A 14,787-nucleotide genomic window follows, 5' to 3' on the forward strand; every position below is an offset into this window, starting at 1 on the left:
CCCTGCCTTCAATCTGGAGTGCCTCCTCCCCAGGAACCGCCCCCCCCGGCCCCCCCCCCCGACTGCCTTGGCTGGTTTGTGCCCCTCTCCTGCAGTCTCTTCGGCCCTGCCTGGAGTCAGCTGTGCCTGATGATTTTCCCCGCTGCCCTGGAGGTTCTGGGGGCCGGCCTGTGTCTTGGTCCTCTGTGGTGGCCACTGCACCTGAACTGTGTTCGGCCAGCTGCTGTGGTCCACAGACACCTGGTTCCTTTCGTTCTAGGCAGATTCTGGAATGTGTCCCGGGCAATCAGACTCGATGCAGAAAGACAGGTTGGACGATTTGGGCAAAAGGAAACCGTCTTCTCCACATCTTTCTTACTCGAAGCCTCCCAATTACTGCCTGTTTGTCTGCTCCACCAACTCTACCTGTGGGTTCTGTGCCCGCCTCCGTGCCCAGCGTCAGGATGGAGCTGAATGCCGTGCTCAGCTGCCAGGATTCCGCCTAATTGCAGTGATTTGGCTCATTTCCCTGTGTCGCACAGATGTGAGCACAGTTGGAGCTAGACTTAGGCAGGATTAAGGAATCGGAAGCACTGTGCCTGCGCCTTCAGCCTCTGGGTTTTGGTGAATCAGGCATCAGGCTTCAGAGCGATGCCCAAGCCTTGACTGCACTGGTGATTCAGCGTGGGTGCCTGGGCCATCTGGGAGTTATTTAGGGTGAGCAGCCTCAAAATAAGATATGGAAAAAGTTTTAAAAAGTGAAATGCAGCTGGATAGAGAGATGTGTGTGGGCCCAGTGTGTATCCTTCTGGGATGATCATGAGAGTCTGGGCTGAAGGAAGCCCCTTAGCCCATGAGTGGAAAGCTGCTGGTGAGAAATTCCTCTGTTACGGGCAGTTTCTTCCCACCTGGTTACGAAGGCAAGGGGTGGGTGTTGTCTAGGGATGAAACATGGCTGCTGGGAAAGAGGCGGTCACTCAGGTGTCATTAGCAGTTGATTGTTGAGTGCCTCCTGCGTGCTTGGTACGGGGGTGTGGGTAGGGACTGGGCATGGTGACTGCTCTGCTGGGAGCCCGTAGTCTGGGAATCACACTGAAGATGACGTAAGATCTTATGTGAAGGAGTGGAAGAGAAGGGAGCTTCCCTGGGGATAAGGACAGCCCCGGGTGGCAGGACTTCAGAGAGAGGCCACAGGTGCAACCAGGAACCTGAGTCTGAGCCCCACACTCCTGACCTCAGTGCACAGGGGTCCCTGGATCCTGGCATGGCTCAGACACCACCCCTGGACACACCCTGGGTGCTCAGAGCCCTGGACACACACTGCAGGGGCCGGCTAAGACCAAGGGCTTCCCCTGGACGTTCTGGGCAACTAGACCTCCAGGGCCCTGGGAGGGGTGGGGGATGGGCAGCTCCTCCCCCAATAAAGAAGACATTGGATCGAACTACCAATGTTATTTTTCACAGAACCAGAACAAATAACTTTAAAATTTGTATGGAAACACAAAGACCCTGAATAGCTAAAAACAGTCTTGAGAAAGAAGAACAGATCTGGAGGAACCATGCTCCTTGACTTCAGACTATACTATGAAACTACAGTCATCAAAACAGTATGGCACTGGCACAAAAACAGACACATGGGTCAGTGTGGGCAGAAAGCCCAGAAATAAACCCACACACCTGTGGGCAATTATCTACAACAAAGGAGGCAAGAATATACAATGGAGAAAAGACAGTCTCTTCAATAAGTGGTGCTGGGGAAATGGACAGCTACATGTAAAAGAATACATTTATAAAATTTTCTCACACCATATACAAAAACATAAACTCAAAATGGATTAAAGACCTAAATGTAAGACCAGAAACCATAGAACTCCTAGAGGAAAACATAGGCAGAACACTTTTTTACATAAATCATAGCAATATTTTTTTTAATCTGTCTCCTAAAGGAAAAGAAATAAAGGCAAAAATAAATAAATGGGACTTATTAAACTTAAAAGTTTTGCACAGCAAAGGAACCCATCGACAAAATGAAAAGACAATCTACTGAATGGGAAAAAATATTTGCAAATGATATGACTGATAGGAGTTAATAGCCAACATATATGAACAGCTCATACAACTCAACACCAAAAAAACAAACAACCAGATTAAAAAATGGGCAGAAGAACTGAATAGACATTTTTCCAAAAAGAAAAATGCAGATGGCCAACAGGCACATGAAAAGATGCTCTACATTGCTAATCGTCTGGGAAATGCAAATCAAAACCACAATGAGATATCACTTCACACCTGTCAGAATGGCTATCATCAAAAAAGAACACAAATAACAAATGTTTGTCAAGGATGTGGAGAAAAGGGAACCTTCGTACTCTGTAGGTGGGGATGTAAATTGGTCTAGCCATTGTCCAGTATGGAGGTTTCTCAAAAAACTGAAAATAGAACTACCATATAACCCAGCAATCCCACTCCTGGGTATATATCTGAAAAACAGAAACAAAAACACTAATTCAAAAAGGTACGTGCACCCCAGTGTTCATAGCAGCATTATTTACAATTGCCAAGATATGGAAGCACCCTGTGTCCATCAACAGATGAATGCATAAAGAAGATGTGGTGTACACACACACACACACACACACACACACACACACACACACACACACACACTGGAATACTACTCAGCTACAAAAAAGAACGAAATTTTGCTATTTGCAGCAACATGGATGGGCCTGGAGGATATTCTGCTAAGTGAAATAAGTCAGACAGAGAAAGACAAATACTGTATGTTATCACTTATATGTGGAATCTAAAAAATTAAACAAACTAGTGAATATAACAAAAAAAGAAGCAGACTCACAGATATAGAGAACAAACTAGTGGTTACCAGTGGGGAGAGGGAAGGGAGGAGGGTCAATATAGGGGCAGGGAATTAAGAGGTACGAATTATTAGATATAAAAAAACCTACAAGGATATATTGTACAACACGGGGAATATAGCTAATATTTTATAAAAACTATAAATGGATTATAAACGTTAAAAATTGTAAATCACTATATTGTACAGCTATAACATGTAATATTGTACATCAACTATACTTCAATAAAAAATAAATAAGTTAAAGAAAATGATGTTGAGTTCCCTCTCCATCCGACAGCGGATTCCGCCTGCAAAGAGCAAGTAGGGTCACGTGACAAGCGTCATGCCAAAGTCCCTGCGCCCGTGCGTGAGAGGGGCTGTGTGGCTTCACTGCCCTTCCCGTGTAAGATGAGGAAGGGTGGGTGGGCACACCCTGGGGGCTACACACGGGCCGAGGGAGGGAGCGCTGGGAGAGGCTGGTGGCGAGAGGGGAAGTCGACACGAGATACGTGGGGGAGGTGTGTGTGAGTGTGTGCGTATGTGTGGTGAGGAGGAAGCCTAAGGGCAGTAAGTCCTGGGAGAGAAATATCAATAGAACCCACAGATAATGTATAAAGAACAAAGAGTGCTTTGTATTAAAAAACAAACTTTGAAAAGAAATCAGCCTACCATCTATCTACCTTTCCATCTATCATCTATCTATCTATCCATCTATCGTTTATCTATCTATCCATCTATCATCTATCTTTTCTACCTTTCCATCTACCTGTCTATCCATCTATCTACCTTTCCATCTATTTATCTATCTGTCTGTGTATCCATCTATCTGTCATCTATCTATGTATCTATCCATCTATTTTCTATCTATCTATCTATTTATCTATCTACCTTTCCATCTATTTATCTGTCTGTGTATCTATCTATCTATCTACGCATCTATCTATCTATCCATCTATCATCTATCTTTTCTACCTTTCCATCTATCTATCTGTCTATCTACCTTTCCTCTATTTACCTGTCTGTGTATCCATCTATCTGTCATCTATATATCTATGTATCTATCCATCTATTTTCTACCTACCTATGCATCTATCCATCTATTTTCTATCTATGTATCTATGTGTCTATCATCTATCTATCTATCTATCTATCTATCTATCTATCTATCTATCTATCTATCTATTTACCTATCTATCTATCATGGGAGGTAAGAGACAAATAATAGTGGCCCCTGGAGGGGGGAGGTGCTGGGCAGATGGGGCAGGGGTACGGGGAGACCCTTTCCCGTGTGTCCTTTTGTACACGGGGCTTTTTGAACCACATGAAGTGAGTTGCCCATTCAAAAAATTAAATGAAAAAAATCTAACCTGCGACATACTAGTAGCAATCATTAACAAATGATAAATCTAATTACTTTTTATGAGATATGATTGACGTATAACATTCTATTAGGTTTCAGGTGTACAGCATAATGATTTGACATTTGTATGCATATTTGTATTTGTATGTATACAAATACATTTGTATGTATTTGTATTTGTATATTTGTATGCATATTTGTATGATATTTGCATGTGAAATTGTCTACTTATTGAGAGAAGAGGGCCTATTCCTTGTCCGGAAAAGAAGAGGGCTGTGAAGAACCAGCGGGCGGGCGCCGGGGTGAGGGGCCCTGAGGAGAGTAGAACCCCAGGGCTCCACACTGAGATGCAGGCTCAGCAGAAACCTGGGCTCTGCACTGAGCCCCGCCTGCGCTCACCACCCACAGCCCCGCCTGCGCACGTGCCACGAGGCTTGTACGTAAGCAACCTCACCATGGTCCCACAGTCAAGGACAGGGCCAGGAACTGACCTCCAGAAGCCACCCAGCTGTGACCCCCCTCCCTCCCAGCCCACCAGGCCTGCTCTGCTCTGGTCCCCATGTGCTCTCACCTGGGCTCCCTCTTGCAAGCCACCCTCCAGCCCCCTGGGGCCACAGATACCTCCCTTACCTTTGCCTGTCTCTCTCCTGCCCAGACTTCAGCTCTCAGGTCCAAGGACGCCACCCCAGGGGCCTCTCCTGACTCCCAGACAAGAGGGGCTCCTCTGCTCCCGTCTGGTGCCCACGCGGAGACCTGGGAGGGTACGCTAATGGGGGTGGAAGAGCTGGGCGCTGGCTGGGGGTTCTGCTCGCCCACGGCCATCCTTGGGCCTCGTCCCAACCTCTGGACCGGGAAGACAGCTCTGTCACCTCTGTGCCCGGAAGGTGAGGAACCAGTTTCAGCTTGCAGCCCCACATCATACCTCTAGGGGGAGTTTCCCACCCACTGTTTGGACCCAAACCAGGGCTCCTGTCTCAGAAACCTGCAGGCAGGAGGCTAGTGAAGGCATTTCCTGTTCCCTGGGACCAGGCCCACCCCAAGGGTGCCAGTTAGGGTGTTTCTTTTTTTTTTTTAATTTTATTTATTTATTTATTTATTTGGCTGCGTTGGGTCTTTGTTGCTGCATGCAGGCTTTCTCTAGCTGCGGAGAGCGGGGGCTACTCTTCGTTGCGGTGCGCGGGCTTCTCATTGCGGTGGCTTCTCTTGCTGCGGAGCACGGGCTCTAGGCACACAGGCTTCAGTAGTTGTGGCGTGTGGGCTTCAGTAGTTGTGGCTCGCAGGTTCTAGAGCGCAGGCTCAGTAGTTGTGGCGCATGGACTTAGCTGCTCCATGGCATGTGGGATCTTCCCAGACCAGGGCTCGAACCCGTGTCCCCTGCATTGGCAGGCAGATTCTCAACCACTGCGCCACCAGGGAAGCCCGTTAGGGTGTTTTGAAAAAGAAGTCCAATTCTGCAGGCCGGGCACATGAGGAATCGCTGTGATGACCGCAGGGACATTTGTCCCACCCGCTGGGGGAGGCTCTGTGCTCAGCCCCTGCCCTCGTACTGTTACCATCCCCACCATGTCACCCATGGGGCCCAGGGGAGGTGGTGAGCCCCGGGGGGGCAGGCTCAGCTGCTGGGCACTCCTGACTGGTGGGGTGCTGAGCTTCCTTTCGGGGTCGCTAGATTTCACATGTGAAAATAGAGGGTGCTTAGTTAAATTTGAATTTCAGATAAACAATGAATAATTCTGCAGTCTAAGTGTGCCCCAAATATTGCATAGGATAGACTTACATCCAAAATTATCCACTGTTTATTTAAAGTTCAAAGTTAACTGGGCGTCCTGTATTTTACCTGTGACTCCTCACGGCTTTTGACTGAATTACCTTCCAGTCAGCAGCTTGATTTGTCTTGAAACGTGGCGGCCGCCAGGTCCACAGTGTTCCGTCCGGCTCCCGCTGAAGCGAGCTGCAGAGAGAGGGACAGGGCGGCCCCGTCACCGCGGGGGCTCGTTAGGATGTGTGGAGGGGCTGAGGGACGCAGGCTCTGATGGCTGCGGGGCACTGGTGCTATGGGTGCAGAGGGCCCCCAGGGAGGGGTGCACTGCCTCCTGCCTTGACGGAGGGATTCTCTGTACGTTTGTGCGATGGAAAGCCGCGTGGAATCCTGCCGCGTGTGCACCTCAAGTCCCTGGGCCTGGGGAAGGAGGGAAGGAGTTCTGATAGACCCGGGCTGCTCGGTCGGCCTCTTGCCGGCGGCCTCGGCGTCACCTGGGACTTGTCAGCAGTGCAGGGTCTCCCCACACATGCGCACGTGCACGCAGCTCCCCTCCAGGGGTCTCGGGGGGACCAAGGTGGGAGATGCCACCTGACCACCTTCCACGCTCCCCCCAGTGGCCTCGAAGGGGGTGGGGGCCGGGCTGAGCTGCTTTTTATCGTCTTTTTACTTTCCAATCTCTTGGGGGAGGTGACCTCTCGTTTCCTGCCTGTCCTGGGAATTGTGGCCGTCTGAGCCCTGAGTCACAGCCCTTTGTCATCAGAGCGAGGCCCTGCTGGAAGGTCTTTGTCCAGCTGGCAAGTGGCAGCTGTGGGAGCCGGTGGCCTCACCTGTGACAGCAGGGAGTGAGCCGACGGGAAATGAGTGGGGGGGGGGGTCTCCCGGGCAGTGGCCGTCGTGATCTCCTTTGTGGTGGGGAAACTGAGGCAGGCTCGGTAAGTGGTCCCCTATGCAAGGTGGGGGGCCAGGCTGAGTGCTCTGCTCGTGTGACCCTGGAGCACCAAGCCCCACCCTCTCACCTCCCCTGAGGGTGGGGTGCCCTTCCGGGGGAGGGGACCACCTCTGAGGGCTGTGGAGGCGGTTCGCGGTGTGGGGAAGGGGCCCTGCCACACACAGGAGGGAAAGCAGCTCCGGGCTGTGACTGTGCACAATGGGTCTTCTTCTCAGCTTCTCCATGTGGTGTGGCCTCACCTCCGGGGCGGGGCGGCGGGCAAGGAGCAGACCCTTGATCTCCAGGGGCTGGCCTCTTACTGATGTCAGCTTTGAAGACCCCTGTCCCCAAGGTGACTCAGCCAACTCCTGCTCCCCCCACGCCCCGTTCTGTTTTTCTTAATGAGGCTTTTATGCAGCCAGCTGACGGCGAGTCATGCTTAATTTCCCCTGTTACTCTCATCTCCTTGGCTCTCCAGGAGCCCTGGGACAATTAGGACTTCAGAGACGCCGCAGGACGACGATCTGACGGTCGTGAGATGCGTGGAGCCTGTGCCTGGGTGACCAATCATCTCAGCTCTCACTGCAGTTTCAGCGGGACGAGCCAGGCGGAATGCGTTTAAAAAGATACTCTTTCCCCGTTAATTCAGCTGCCAAAGGCCAGCTCTGCTTTCTTGAGCAGAAACAAGAAAAGGAAATGATTCTTTGGGTCAACGTGGAGACTGGCTAACGCTCTCTTTGTGAAAGGAGCGATTCTTTTCACAGGCGAGAGAAATCATCCTGAATTAAAATCCCTTCCGCCTCGCGCTTTCCGAAGTCGGGGTCCGCAGCATCTGGGCCTCGTCCAGCATCTGGGCCTCGTCCAGCATCTGGGCCTCGGCGTGGTTTCTGTCCTCTCTGAGGAGGGAAGGCGTGGGCTTTGAGCGTCGTCAGTATGGGCCTCAGGTGGGTACAAACTGCAGCTCAAATATGGACACAACGCAGGGGGACAGAGAAGTGACCAGTGGGCTCACAGTTGCCCAGCTGTCACCTTTTGACCCTCCGCTCTGTACCCGCTGTGCTGTCCAAAGTGTCTCGCACCAACTCTCTTTTTACTTCTATTAAAAAAAATAAAATCCACCAAGGCAATAATCTCAGATGGTCCAGAAGAGAATCCATAGAGAGACAGGCGTTGAAAAGCAAACTCGGGCAGATGCAGCGACCTGGTGCGTCTGGAGGTGGGGGAGGGGTGGGCCAAGATGCTCTTGTATGAGTCCTGCAACTTGAGCTTGACATTATTTCAAGTTAAAAAATTTTAAAATATATAGAGATGGAGAGGAAAAAAGATATGTGAAGGAAACCTACCGCAACAGTGAGTTTGGTTTTGTTTTAAAAAATAGCATTGTATAATTTCATACATGATCGATTCCCAAATCCTGGTCTTTCTAGGTACTCCAGAGCAAGGCTTTCTGATTAAAATAATTCCCCAAACCTGCTTTGTAAAATGAAATCATTTCCATTTCATGTTAAGTCCACAGATGGAGGTGGTCAGCGTGAGGCGGTGGTGGGGAAGGCAGAGGGGAAATGAAAAGGGCTTTCAGGGCTGACCCCTCAGAAGGATGTCATGGGGTCACCAGGGGTCTCCCGTGAGCACTGGGGTATCTCTGACAGGACCACTTGGACCAGTTATAGCCCCAAAGATGGGGTGGGGGGCCTGCTGGGGTAGGGGCCACTCTGGAATCCTGGGACTCATGTAGAGGCAGGTCCCGGTTTCAGCATTGGTTGGAGGAAACGCAGTCATGAAGACCCACCCGCTCCTTGGTTTTACGTAGGAGGGGAGGGACCCCCGAGGCTTGGCCTGGGTGCAGCTGAGGACCCCCATGGCTCCTGGCAATACCAGAACCCCCCGTGTGATGCTGGGCCCCTGTCCCCCCCAGCCCCCCCAGGAGCCATCACGGTCCTGTCTGTGAATGTGGTCTGTCCGGGGACAGAGCATCTGGCAGGAGCTGTCCTGAAACAGTCACACGTTATCTGGCTCACTGGGGGTCCTGGCTGTGACTCTTGCCCACCTCTGGGCGCTCAGCTCCCACCAGCACCTGCCAGGGCAGCTCTTGCCCAGGACGGGCTGGCGCATCTGAGGAGGCCCGATGCAGGATGGCCCCAGTGGGCAGGTTTTGACCATAAGTTCGCAAAGACGGCAGTCTTGGCTTTGAAAATCCTCAGCATGAGAGCTCACACCCGGCCTCGGCTGAAGGGCCTTCCTTCCTTCCAGAGTGTTCTCCCTCATTTCTGTGTTGGGGGGTCTGGAGTGGCGAGCAGCAGAAGGGACCCTGGCTGGCTCGCAGAGCTGACAGGGAATGGGGGCGCTGGGGCAGGTGGGGTCCCCTGCTCTCCAACTCTGTTCCTGTAGTCCAGGCCCACGTGCTGGGAAGGGGTGTGTTGCACTGATTGTCACCAGCTGGATGGGCCTCAGGGGGTGGGAAGGCAGCCCTCGAGGAAGCCTGAAGGGCTGCTAGGAAGGGACATGGCTGCTGGAGCCCACTGCACCCCGTGAGACTGTCTCCCGGCTGCCTTCATGCTGGCTCGTGGGGCCGGGGAAGCGGGATGGCTTGGCGGAGCCCAGGATGGGACCCGACAAGCCCTCCTACACAGCCCCCGTCTGAGGGCGCCCCCGCCTGGGCTCCAGCTCTGTCACTGGGTCCCGGGCCCCTTGCCTGGCCTCGTCGGGGACGCCCATGTGGGGCCCGGGCCATGCGCTCCTCCTTGGTTAATCTCTGAGGTCCGTGTGAGGCTGGGGCAGGGCGGCCGCTCGTGCGGACCCGGGTTAATTCAGAACAGATGGCGGTGTTGGCCCTTCCTGGGACTGAGGCGAGTGCTGGGCTCAGAGCCCAGTGCCTCTTGGCATTGGTCTGCCCAAGCTGGGCCGTGCCACCTGTTAAAGACCCTTCCCATCTTCCACCTGAGGCTCAGGGTCTGAGGATTGGGCAGCAGTCGAGGCCAAGCGCTGTGCTGGGTCCCCTGGGTCCCAGGCAGGGCGGAGGGCTGTGTGCCTGTCCCCTCCACGGTGATGTGGGCTGTTTCCTGTCTCGGCCGCTGGAGCCAGCCCAGCCCCAGCCCTGCTCTTCTGGATGACAGTCCTCGCGGGGGAGATGCCGGGAATGGGGGCATGGCCTTTGTCCGAAACGTCCAGATAATTAAGGAGAATCTACTTTCTGGTCCGGGATCCCCAGAAGCAAGGCCAGCTGTGCTGTTGGCTGAGGGCTCGGTGAAGCTGCTGGGCATTTCCCCCGGGGAGGCTTGGCAGGCAGGGCCCACGTCTCAGTGGAGCCACGGCAGTCGGAGCCTGGAGACAGAAGCTTCCACAGTGGTCCCTGGGTCCAAAGCCCAAAGGAGCCTCTTCTAGTTCCCTGGGTGCACCGGGGCGGGGGGCGGGGAGGGGTTCCCCGGGGAAGAAGCCCATCCCTGGCCAGCTGCGCTCGTGGCCTCGGCGCTCTGCTACCCTCTGGATCCCCTCCCTGTTCCCCAAATTCCCGGTGCGGGAGGATGCCTGGCCCCTTCCCTCGTCATGACAGCCAGCGTGCACACACGAGATGCTGACATCTCTGGGGAGAGATCACAGCGTTTATCATACTTTCCCGAGAATCTGACACATCACAACTGACTCGAAAAGCCGTCAACAGACTCACCCTCTGGCCGAGGCCCCCTGGGGGCTGCGGGGGAGGCGCCTCTGTTTCCTGGCCCGGAGCTTCCCCAGAGAAGCCATAGAGGGGAGGAGGCCCCCCTGGGGTCCACCTGCTGCCCAGAACCGGGGGTGGTCCCAGTGGATGGGGAGCTGCCCCACCCCTCCTGCCTCCTCACCTGGTCCTCTGGCTGGGATGCTGGGGGGCTGCCGCCCACCCCGTCACACCCCCACTCACCCCCATTCCACCCCCACTCCATCCCCGCTTCCCCTGCCCCACCCCCATTCCCCCCCCACCCCGTCCCCCACCCCTCCCCAGGCCCAGGTTTCCCTCCTGCTGTCCTGGCTGTGTCCTAATCTCTGACCTCCTGGCAAACTTAAAAGGAAATGTAGAATTTTTTCCTTCGTGATTGTTGAATCCTGCTGGTGGGTGGCCAGGTGCCCACTGTATACTCTCTCAGCTTTTCTGTAGGTTTGACATTTTTCATCATAAAAAAACTGAAGAATATAAACACTGTCTCTATGTTGATGAAGATGATTATTATAAAAACCAACCCTCCCTCTCCCCCGTCATGGCCCTGAGGTGCACACACTCCCCACGCCAGGGTGGCTGGGGGCAGGGAGTCCCCTCCCATGGGAAGCCCGTGAGTGGGGGAGAAACCATCTAGAAGCAGCAGGCAGAGGGGTGGTGGGGAGTGTTTGGGTCTCCAGCCTCCAGGCTGGGCCCATTTAGGGTCCCTGTCACAGGGTTCTGCACAGGTCCTGGGGCTCGGTCTGTGAGTGAGGTTCTGTGGCCACAGGCATTGTCTCCCCCCACCGGAAGCAGCTGGCAGAAAGTTCTAATTGTGAGGTGTGCACTCGGGCACCAAATCCCTTCTAGTCCTCTGGGTGGGCACAGCTGTGCAGTCTGTTTCCACAACCGAGACGCTGAACCTGTCAGAATCTTCATTTCCAAATAGAAATTTCCTAGGCAAAGTTCAACAGGCATTAGCCTTGTTATTAGCAGCTATTTTGGCTCTACAGGCAAGGAGTTTCCTCATGTTGCCTCTCAGCAGACAGAGGGACAAAATGATCAACAAAAAGAACATGGCATCTTCCTGTGGTGTACTGCATGTCTCCTTCCTTTACCATCCATCCATCCATCCATCTATCCACCATTCGTCCACACATCCCTCCATCCATCCTTCCATCCATCCATCCATCCATCTATACATCCATCCACCCATCCATCCACCTATCCACCATCTGTCCACACATCCCTCCATCCATCTACACATCCATCCATCTACACATCCATCCATCTACACATCCATCCAACCATCCATCCATCCATCCATCCATCCATCTACACACCCATCCATCCATCCACCCACTCATCCACTCACCCATTACCCATCCCACAGACATTTGCTGGGCGCCCACTATCTATGTGTCAGGCACTGAGGTGTGAACACTGCACGATTCCTCATGTTTGAGAGATGGGAATTGTTGATAAGAGAACAAATCAAGGCATCCACAGTGGAGAAAAGCAGAACAGGGTGGAGGCGTGTGGGGTCTGCCGCTTGCAAGCGGCCCCATCACCTGGAGGCCACGTGGTGCTCGTGGGGGGTTCTTCTTCCCATCTGTTGCAGGGCTCATCTTTGTGCATATCTGAGAACTGTCTCTCCCTCATAATTGTACCGTCCAGGTTGGCACAATTTGCCCCCCTCACCGCAGTGTGATGGCAAGGGGTGCTAATAATCTCTCTGTGTATCACTGTTTTCCCAACCAACCCGACTCTCCGCCACTGAGAACTGTTTCCCATAAGAATAGACACTTGCTTTCCCACAGCCTTCTCTTTCCTTTCTCTACCTGCTCGTGGATTTGGGAACGGCTGCCTCTGTGGGGTTTGAGGCTCCACCCGGGGCCAAATTGGGCAGGAATGAAGGAATCCAACCTCACAGCATGATGGACACACAGGCCAAGCCAGGAGGTTGGACCAAACTACTTCCCCTGCGCTTTTGACACAGCCTGCTCGGTGCCAGGACTCAGGGTCCTGTCGTACCTGCCTGAGTCTCCATGTGTCATGAAATCGCCTGGAGCATTTTCCTGCAAAGCAAACCGTTTCTCCCAGGCTTGAGTAAGAAACAGACCAGAATATTCAGCCCATCTGAGCACAAACCTTCCGGTGACCCCTGGACTGAGCCTGTGTCACAGCTGGACCCTGGGGGTCACGAAGGTCCTTTCCAGGAAAGGCTCGCAGGGATGGCCACCCGAGCAGGTGAGCACCGGCGGCCCTGGCACCAGCAGCGGGAGGAAGGGGCCGGCGAGACCTGGGTCCCAGTTGGGGGCCTAACTGGGCAGGAGTGCGTGGCCGTGTCCTGCCCCTGCTGTCCCCTTGCTGCTCACTATGCTGTCCCAGGCCCGGCCTGCCCTCCAGCCGTCAGGAACAGCGTTCGGAGCGCCGTGGAGAGCAGGGCCTTGTTTTTTGGGGAGTACGGAGCTGTCCCCTCCTTGCAGACAGGGAGCCAGAGCCCCTGTCCCGCCTCCCTCACGGCCCCCGACTCAGATCCAGGATACCACCAGCTCAGGACGAAGCAGGTGACAGCCACACAGCACCCAGCATCAGGCGGCCCCTGCGGGGAGGGCCCCGGGGCGGCTGGGATGGTGGCCATGTGTCGACGCAGCCTCTGCAGGGCCCACAGGAGAGGGTTAACTCAGGGCTCACGAGCAGGTTGACCTGCACAGCATGTGCACCAGACAGCGTGCAAGGATACTTACTGCAAAAGTGTCTTCACAGCAAAAGACCAAACAGAATGTAGGTTTGCACGCACAGGGAGCTGGTAAGTGTGCTGCAGCAAAGCGCACAGGGGGACGCTATCAATTCTCTGATTCCCCAGCGACAGCCGCAATAAATGACCACAGTGTAGCAGCGCCAAACAGCACAATTTACCGCTTGACATTCTGCAGGGCAGACAGCTGCAAGGCTCAGCTGGGCCCTCTGCTTGGTCCGCAGGCTGAAATGACAGTGTCACCCACTGAGCTCCAACCGGGAGGCTCCAGGACGGAGCCGCTGCCCATTTGTCCAGGCCGGGCTCACGCGGCCACAGTGGGCCCACCTGGGAACCCAGGAGGCTCTCCCCACACCTTGATCACATCTGCCAAGTCCCTCTGCCTGTGACGTGGCTCCAGGGGCGAGGCAGATCTGTATGTGAGCCCGACATGGAAGGATCCATAGCTGGTCAGAGGCGGAGGGCTGGGTGCTCAAGAAGGGCCACTCGGTCACCCACTTCCCTGCGGGGGCTGCCTCTGGGGAGGACCAGAGGGGCGGTGTGGGAGGGACGGGATGGTGATGTTTCTCGGCATCAGCTTTGCACCTCTTTTCGTGCTGCACGGTGTGTATATATCATCTATTTGAAAAATTGTATCTATATGTATGAAAAAGGTATATTTTAAAAACAAACAGTGGGGCTTCCTGGTGGTGCAGTGGTTAAGAATCTGCCTGCCAATGCAGGGTACACGGGTTCGAGCCCTGGTCCGGGAAGATCCCACATGCCGCGGAGCAACAAAGCCTGTGCACCACAACTACTGAAGCCCGCGCGCCTAGAGCCCGTGCTCCACAACAAGAGAAGCCACTGCAATGAGAAGCCCGCACACCGCAACGAAGAGCAGCCCCTGCTCCCCATAACTAGAGAAAGCCCACACGTAGCAACAAAGACCCAACGCAGCCAAAAATAAATAAATAAAATAGATACAACATTAAAGAAATAAAAAATGTTTTAAAAAATAAAAATAAAATAAAAAACAATGAAAAGACGAGATGTAGAATCAGGTCTCGGTCAGGGCTCACCCCAAGGCTTGCACATTGGGGAGTTATTTCGGGCTCCCTGGCAGGTAATTAGCGGAAAGTCATTCAAAGTCACCGACAGGCGCTTGCCTTTACAGAACTCCGAGCTCAGCCAGTTGTTTTCGGGGGCCAGCAGCAAGGCTGTCCTTGAATTACGTGTGGGGTTGGCTTTCTGGATGGATGGGAAAGCGGTTACATGCCCGCTCAGCCGGCTGGCACCTCCCTCTGCCCGGGAGGCGGCAGGCAGGGCATCCGGGGAGCCGAGTTGAGTGCCTCCTGGGTGGGTGGGAGCCGGGCGGGTTTGCCTTTTCTTTTCAGGAGCGCCAGCATCTCTGTACCGCACATTCCACTCTCAGGGCACGTGTGCTCCTTTTCAAGAAGCCGCATCTACGGGCATATGAAAGAGTCAAGCAGCTTC

The sequence above is a fragment of the Balaenoptera physalus genome (assembly GCF_965194825.1).
Source record: "Balaenoptera physalus genome assembly, chromosome: 16".
Classification (NCBI taxonomy): Eukaryota; Metazoa; Chordata; class Mammalia; order Artiodactyla; family Balaenopteridae; genus Balaenoptera; species Balaenoptera physalus.